The sequence below is a fragment of the Phasianus colchicus genome, chromosome 15 (assembly GCF_987193195.1).
Source record: "Phasianus colchicus chromosome 15, bPhaCol1.hap1.1, whole genome shotgun sequence".
Taxonomy (NCBI): domain Eukaryota; kingdom Metazoa; phylum Chordata; class Aves; order Galliformes; family Phasianidae; genus Phasianus; species Phasianus colchicus.
The window spans coordinates 2,318,242-2,327,064 of NC_143450.1; the positions used below are offsets into that span (position 1 = coordinate 2,318,242).

General features: G+C 51.9%; 1 pseudogene; it reads left to right on the plus strand.

The window, feature by feature from the left end:
• The first annotated feature begins 339 nt into the window (after positions 1–339).
• Positions 340–8,089, plus strand: LOC149915870 (protocadherin gamma-A5 pseudogene; annotated as a pseudogene).
• The last annotated feature ends 734 nt before the right edge of the window (positions 8,090–8,823 follow it).

An 8,823-nucleotide genomic window follows, 5' to 3' on the forward strand; every position in this document is an offset into this window, starting at 1 on the left:
TGGTGAGTTTTTCCTAAATTGAAATCCTCCATCTTGTAGTTTATGGGAAGAGTTTAGGGCCCTATTTGCAGCTTCGAAACTGATTGGATTCCAGATGTTGTGGGGTTGAATTTTAGTGTCCACAGGGATGACCATTATATCTTCTTCAGGAGTTTCTCAGCCGTATTTCTCTTTGAATGCTTCTATGTGCTGCTTGACTGTTGATAGCATTTCTTGGACTTATGACCGTGTAGATGCGTTGAATTCCAAAAGGCAGTAAAAAATAATATTGTATTTATTTTCTTTTCAGTAATGTGTTATCTGTTCACATTGGGCCACTAGCTGGGTATTTGGGGGAGTCAGAGGTAGTGTAGAATGCCAGAGATGTGCGGGTAGCTCTTTGCTCTGTTCCTTTTTTATGTCTCTGCTGCCAATGTAAACCTTAGAAGATTGGAGTGTCCGTTACATTTATGGAAATGAGGGATTCGTTTCCATACGTTGAATATGTAGAGCTGTCATCGATAAAACTTGTGTATATTTCTCTTCCAAAACAATGTCAGTGAATGAAATGCTCCTGGTGCTGTCTGACATAACAGTAGGAGTGTGGATACTGTCCATGGTGCTGACAGAGGCAGAGACTTCAGAGTGCAGTGGGTGGCAGGTTGGCTTAGAGTTTAGAAAATTGTTAAGAAGGCTCCGTCTGGCCTCTTGAAAGCAAACTTTCTTGTCTGGATTTCCCTTCACATGTGGTACCAATGCCTGCAACTATTTCTGCTATGATCCTGGTTTCTTTATCCTTAGAGGCAGCATTGGTTCCCCCAGATTCAGGTACTTGACAAAGGCTGCGTACGTAGTGTAGGCCTGAAAAGTGACAGTGACTGAATGCAGCTGGAGGTACTGGCTTCTGTGATGCTGAAGGCAAAGAAGAGAGGAAGAGTTTTGTGGGGAAAGATGTTCCCTGAAAACATTGACCTAGGGCCATACCAGACACCATATAGTACTGTCATATTACACCTACATGTACACCTGGCTGCATGTCTCTGATGGGTCTTGGTTTCCTTCAAACCCAGTGCCACGGTGTTTTCTTCCAGTTTATGAGTAGGTTTCTTGTTAGAAATTGAAGTGAACTGAAAGGAAGGCCAGAGTTTTCTACTGTTCCAGTCTCCAAGCATGTAGACATTTTAGAGGGAACTGACGGGTGCAGACTGCCCACACAAGGAATGACAGAAATTATTTCTCTATCACTTTGGTGTAGATGCTGACTTGTACATGTTTTAGTTTACCAAAGGCTAGAGATTATTCTTGCATCACAGACATAGAGATCACAGGCAATCCTTGAAATAGGATGGCTGATGGGTCAGCAGTGCAGTTGCCTGTACCAAGTTTTACTTGCTAATACTGTGCCCAGGTTAGTGCCTATATCACTAGGTCCCTTTCATTCGATGTCATGGCATTGAAGACGGACAGCCCTGTTTGTACGAGCCTTCAACCAGTATCACTGAGTGTAAAATCATGACGTGCAAAGATGCAACTTGAATTTTCATTGACTTCAGGTGCTCACTTTAAGGCAAAGATGTGTCAGTGAAACTGCACCCTGCAGCAGTGTCCCTTACAAGGTGTTTCTTGATAATTAGAATTGAAAACACTTGAAATGGCACAGTCTGCCTTCTCAGTGGGCTCAGGGGTCCCCCTGGCTCCTTGTCTAACCCAACAATGGGAAAGTACATGGATTGGGAACTCATCTGCATGATGCACTGGAAAATAAGCATGGCGCATACCCTTTATGATGTATCATGGATACAGTTTATTGTAACAGATTATTGTAGACCGTTGACACTGGAAGAACAAGAGAAATCACCAGTGAATGTAGCAACAAGTTGATATTGCAGTGCTGGAGAACCCCCAAAATAATTGGAGAACGATTGTAAGAATAATCTATGGAGTACATGATGTACAGGTTGCTTCTGCAAAAACTAGATAATGCTCAGAAATATTTAGAACTGGAATTAAAAATAACGATCCTGCTTTCTATGTGTTAGAAATAACAGATCCATGATGATCACCTTTCCATCCCCATTATCACGATGGCCTTGAAGAAAGAAATAATTGTTTTGTCCCCTCAACCGAGGACCAATGAAGATGCAGCTGGAACTGCCAGTGACTTCCAAGTGCTTTGGAAAAGGGCTTCTTAAAGCAGAGTTGTGTCAAGTCAGTTTTACCCTGCAGCAGTGCCCCCAGTTTGTTTCACTGCATGTAGAAGAAGAAATACCATGTAGAGCCAAGCTATTGGCTTGCAGGGAAAGGTTACTGGAGAACACAGCAATACTCTACGCATTGTTCAATCAAGCGGTAGCAGAAAATCAGCAAGCGTTGAATATGCCCATCACCTCTGATCTACCTGTGGCACGCTGGCTACTCGAGAACATGTTACAAACTGATGTGGAGAACTTGTGGCCAATCGCAGAATTGATGGGGTGGGCAGACGAGAGCTGCTGGCTCCTGCACCGTGACAGGGAGGAATGGTATGGTTTGGGAACTCCACTTTCTGTTGAATTCTGCTATAAGCACAACACATGAAATCCCTTTCCTGTGTAAGATGGAGAAAGTGTGACAGTTTCGTAAAGCCAGTTGAAATGGAAACAAAAGACATCAGGAATGTATGCAGTACTGAGATTATAAAAGACACAAGGAAAACTTAGGAATATTACATTCGCGAGTGACTGAAGAAGAATCTCTGGACATCGGAAGGAGGAGTGCCCTTGTGCAAAAAGGGGATAAGACTGAGATGTGTAAAGAGATGGAAGAAACCAAAAAGATGCAACCTAGACTAAAAAATAACGGGATGAAGAGGAAATCTCTGCTGGTGTAGGCAGCGAGCAGTGTGAACAAGACCTATGTCGTCTCAACCCAGACGAGAAGGACCGGGTGAAAAGGAAAGCAAAAGGCTGTTACCGAAGTGCAGATGTAGTGCACGGTGCGGCGGTTGTGCTGTGGCGGCGGTTCCCGCGGCTGAGGCAGCGGCGGCGGTCGGTGGAACCGTGCGTGCAGTGCCGGGCGTTGGCTGCGGGCGCCGCTGTTCACCGTGGAGGAGAGGAAGGAGCGGAGCGCTGCAGGCAGCCCCGCCCGCTGCGGCCCGGCTCGCTCGCTCTGTCTCTGTGTCGGCGTCCGGGCGGACTGCGAGCGGCCCCGCGGTGCGGAGCGGTGCTGCAGCGAGGCGGAGGGGCAGCGGGAGCGGTCGGCAACGGACGCCGAGCCGGAGCCGGAGAAGAAGGCAGGAGAGAAGAGGAAGCAGAGCTCGGAGTGGGAACAGCGCGGAAGCGGCGACCGTGAGGTGGCGGCGGGGCCGTGCGGGAGATGTGCTTGGCGAGAGAAGGGCGCTGGGGCCGGAGGCAGCGGGCGCTGCTGTGCTGCGTGTTGGTGGCGGCGTGGGAGGCGGCGTGGGGGCAACTGCGCTACTCGGTGCCCGAGGAGCTGCCCAAGGGCTCGTTCGTGGGCGACGTGGCCAAGGACCTGGCGCTGGAGCTGGCGGCGCTGGGCGCCCGCGGCGCCCGAGTGGTGTCCCAAGGCAGGGCGCAGTATTTCGCTCTGCATGCGAGCAGCGGCCACTTGGTGACGGCCGAGAGGATCGACAGGGAGCAGCTGTGCGAGAGCGAATCCGAATGCGTGCTGCGCTGTGAGCTGATCGTGGAGGGCGAGATGAAGGTTTATGCAATCGAAGTAGAAATGATGGACATCAACGACAATGCGCCCGTTTTTAAGGAGTTCGAGATAGAGGAGAAAATAAGTGAAATGACAGCTCCGGGGGCACGATTTCCACTGCCCGAGGCTCACGACCCGGACGTGGGTGTGAATTCCCTGCAGAGCTACGCGCTGAGCGGCGACGAGCACTTCTCGCTGTCGGTGCAGGCGGGAGCCGACGGCGAGAAGCGTCCCGAGCTGGTGCTGGCCAAGGCGCTGGACCGGGAGGAGGCGGCGTTTCACGAGCTGCTGCTGAGGGCGAGCGACGGCGGCGAGCCGGCGCGGACGGGCACGGCGCGCATCCGCGTGGCTGTGCTGGACGCCAACGACAACGCGCCCGCGTTCAGCCAGGCGGTGTACACGGTGCGAGTGCCCGAGGACGTGCCCGTGGGCTCCACGCTGCTCAGCGTCACCGCCACCGATCCCGACGACGGAACCAACGGCGACGTGAGATATACTCTTAGGAAAATGACGAAGAAAGCTTCAAAGGTATTCCAGCTAGAAGCCGATACGGGAGCGATCAGACTATTGAGAAATCTTGACTTCGAGGAATGGAATTTTTATGAATTGGAGTTACAGGCACGAGACGGTGGGGAGCTGTTCGACACGGCGAAGGTGTCGATCTCGGTGACGGACGTGAACGACAACGCGCCCGAGATTTCGGTGCGGTCGGCGCTGAGCGAGATCTCGGAGGACGCGGCGCCGGGGACGGTGGTGGCCCTGCTGCACGTGCAGGACCGCGACTCGGGCGCGAACGGGGAGGTGCGGTGCAGCCTGGGCGAGAGCGTCCCGTTCCGCCTGGAGCGGGCGCTGGACGACTACTACAGCGTGGTGACGGCGCGGGAGCTGGACCGCGAGCGGGCGTCGGAGTACAACGTGACGGTGCGGGCGGCGGACGGCGGGTCGCCGGCGCTGCGGAGCGGCGCGGTGCTGGCGCTGCGGGTGCTGGACGTGAACGACAACGCGCCGGTGTTCGCGGAGGCGCGCTACAGCGCCCGGCTGGCGGAGAACAACGCCGAGGGCGCGCTGGTGCTGACGGTGCGCGCGTGGGACGCGGACTGGGGGCAGAACGCGCGCGTGCGCTACCGGCTGCGGGAGGGGCGGCTGCGGGGCGCGCCGCTGTCGTCCTACGTGTCGGTGCAGGCGGAGACGGGCGCGCTGTACGCGCTGCGCTCGTTCGACTACGAGGAGGTGCGCGAGGTGGAGCTGTGGGTGCGGGCGGAGGACGGCGGCGCGCCGCCGCTCAGCAGCAACGTGTCGGTGCGGCTGCTGATCGCGGACGAGAACGACAACGCGCCGCAGGTGCTGTACCCGCCGGCGGCGGCGCCGGGTCCGGGTTCGGGTCCGGGCTCGGGGTCCGTCGCGGGCGCGTGGAGCTGGGCGGGCGTGGAGCTGGCGCCGCGCTCGGCGGAGCCCGGCGCGCTGGTGGCCAAGGTGGTGGCGGTGGACGCGGACGCGGGGCAGAACGCGTGGCTGTCGTACGAGCTGGCCAAGGCGACGGAGCCGGGGCTGTTCCGCGTGGGGCTGCACAGCGGCGAGGTGCGCACGGCGCGCTCGCCGCTGGCCCGCGACGCGGCGCGGCACAGCCTGGTGGTGGTGGTGAAGGACCGGGGCCGGCCGGCGCTGTCGGCCACGGCCACGCTGACGGTGGTGCTGGCCGAGAGCGTGGCCGAGCTGCTGTCGGAGCTGGGCAGCGCGGCGGCGCCGGCCGAGCCCGCCGGCAGCCTGACGCGCTGGCTGGTGCTGGCCGTGGCGGCCGTGTCGTGCCTCTTCGTCGCCTTGCTGCTGCTGCTGCTGGCGCTGCGCCTGCGCCGCTGGCGCCTCTCGCGGCCGCCTCCGGCGCCTTCGGCCGTGGGCGCCTGGCGCGGCGTGCCGGCCTCGCACTTCGTGGGCATCGACGGCGTCCGCGCCTTCCTGCGCTCCTACTCGCACGACGTGTCGCTCACCGCCGACTCGCGCAAGAGCCAGCCGCGCTGCGCGGGCGGCAGCTGCTGCGACACGCTCCCGGCCCGGCCGCCGCCCGACGAGGCCGCGCCGCTGCGCGGGGAAGACGCTGCCGCGCACCGCGCTGATGAGCCCGACGCCCTCACGGTGAGTGCTGCGACCGCGGCGCCTCCCCGCTCCCTCCCTGCCTCCATCCGTCGTCTCTCGCTCGGGTCTATCACTCTCTGCCGTATCGCATTGATAGTACATTCAAGCCTGGAATATGTTTTACAAATGTCCAGTTGGGGGGCTGTTTGCTTTCTTGCTTGAATTTTTAAAGCTGTCAGTAGGATGAATTTTATATTCTTAGGTTTCTGTTAACTACTGCTGAATGAAGTGTTGTTCAGGATCAACTTAGTGCCAAATGCTGTTAGAGTTGGTCATGCAATTGAATTCTGTGAGTGTTGAGAGTAGAAGGTGAAATGCTGGTGTTGAATTTAAGAAGTAGTTAGTTAGCTTTCCTTTCTGATGGGTACATTTTGATTTCAGAGGTGGTGCAAAGCTCTGTGCTGTTTACACTACAATCCTCATTTACCTGTCATTAGAGGCATCAATAGTTTTCTGGAAATGAATTTTTCACCAAAGTTGTGTGTGGAACAATTCTGTAGAGCTAGAATGGCATATAATGGCAGTGTGAAACCTCCGGTCCCTCGCTCGGCTGTCCCTTGGGATTTGACATTCCCTGATATCACGTTTCCCTTCCCCGCTCCAGTCTGTCGTTGGTTGTGTGGCTGCTGGCAGTACAAAGTCTTCTCTTTCTATTTCTAAATTGAACACATCTTTACTTCTGACCTCCCTAGATTGCACTGACCTTTGATCCTGACCTCCCGAATATGCATAGCCAGCGTTTTCTTCACGGTCTGTCCAGTACCTTGTTATTATTTCGAATTATCAATCTATATGGGCTTCCCATTGGTAGCAGTGTGTTTGATCAAAGTGCTTGATGAATCGTATGGCCAAATCATCATTTGCCATTGGCTATTTGCCTGTAATCACAATTAATCGCTATCTCTGCAGCCTGTAGTGTTTAACTACTCCTTTTGTGGGTGCCTTGTGTGAATGGCTTATGATGAAAGCAGGGCATGTGTTTTGCTGTTTCTCAGCCTTTTGTCAATGTCCTGATGACCTCCTATGAATAGATCTGGGCGTATCTTTGCTAACACTTCTTATGGCATCTGCCATGTTGGGATTTTATCACTTTAATGTTTAGTTTCATAATGTTTGGGCAGATGCAAGAGTGATGTGTCTACAGCGTCAATGCTGTTTATCACTTTGGTAGATGCAACATTATTGCTTTGTTTCTTTTTGAATGCTAAAGACGGATCACAGTGTAATTGATAGCCCTTTCAAGACTGGAATATCAGTTATAAATACCCAGTGTTGGAGATCTTTCCGTACATGTCTTGCATGATTAAAGCTGTCAATAGGAATAATTTCATATTCTTAGGTTTCTGTAAAACACTGCTGAATGAAGTGTTGTTCATGATCAACTTAGTGCTCAATGCGGTTCCAGTTGATGATGCAAGTGAAGTCTGAATATTGAGAGAAGAAGGTGAGAGGCTGGTGTTGATTCTAAGTAGTAGTTAGTTAGTGTGGTTTAGACAAGTGTATGGTTTGACTTCATAGCTGGTTCAATGCTCTGTGGTGGTAACAGCATAATCCTTATTTCCCGGTCTTAAGAGGCAACGATAGTTGCCTGGAAATGAATTGTTCACCAAAGTCGTTTGTGGAACAGCTCTTTAGAGCTAGAATGCCATATAATCCCAGTGTGAATTCTTGTTTATTCATCTCTATTATCGTCTATCCCTGTGATTTCCTTCACTGTGATTTTCATGTCTTCCGGCCTATACTACCTGGATGGATGTGGTTCATGTTTTCCATTTCTGGCCAGTGTTGTTATGCTTCAAAATGAGAGTGTTGTACTACAGGAAATTCTTCCATTGACAAGGTCTCAAGCTGTAGACAAGATTATATGAGGTAAAAAGAAGCAGGGGGTTAAAGATGATGTCTTATAATTTCTCGGTAGTCTTAACTTCTAAAATAGTCCCACAGGAAGAGACTTCAACTTCTGTTTTCTTTCTTTCTGTGTGATTCCAACCATGAGTTTGCTTTGACTGCCACCTTACACGTTGCATTGTTGGCAGGGTTGTTTGACTTCCCGGTCGCACATGTGCTGGGTGTCTCAGGTGTGTTGGTCTTGAAACAAAAGGTTAACGACCTTATATATGATTTCTGCTTTATGTTTAAACTCTTTCCAACTTCTGTGCATGATGATACGTTGATGGAGAAGATGTTCTTGTGTCAACCCCTGTCATGGTCTTTTTGCATATTGTAGGGAAATGGGCTGGGCTACTGGTCTTTGAAGCTGTTTGTTATCAACAAATATTGAAGAGAATCATAGGCATATTATTTGGGAATTGCTTGGGGATGCCAAATATGAAGAAAATGTGGAGGAAAGAGGGTTGTTTGAATTCTGACTGCATAGGAATGGAGCAGACATTGCTAGAAGGCAATTGGAAGGTAAGTGCCATTTTGTGGGTCCATCACTTTAGCTTCATGTTGAATGACATTTGCCGTGACTGCACAGCACGATCTGAAGATTGGTAAGTAATTGCTTCACTTCTCAGTTTTGCCTTGTTTGTTGTCAAAGCTTAAACTAGTGGACAGTGTGGGAGGGAGCTCTCATTGCCCTGGATGACCTTACTTGTTTCCACCAGTCAGGAAAAGGACTTGGACATGCTAATGTTTTCTTCAACTATAACTGAATGACATGCTCTTGATAGCAGCTGACCGACTGCTTCATGTTGAATGTCTGCGTGGTGCAAGAAAAGGCAGTGAATGCAGAACAAGGATGGTGAGTGGCTGCATTTGAATGTGGCTGGATTTGAATGTAGACCACAGGGGGGTTGGCAGTGATATTGTGGGGCCAGCGGTTTGATTTCATAGTTGGTGCAAATAGCTGTAGTATGTATGAACCATTTTTTCCCAGTTTCAATGTCTTGCAGGGTAATGGTAATCGTCTGATGATAAAATTTGTCTCTGTGTATGGAATGGTGATGCATATCTGGCAATGGCTTATTAATCTTGTTTGAAACATCTTGTGTGTCCAGATGTCACATCATG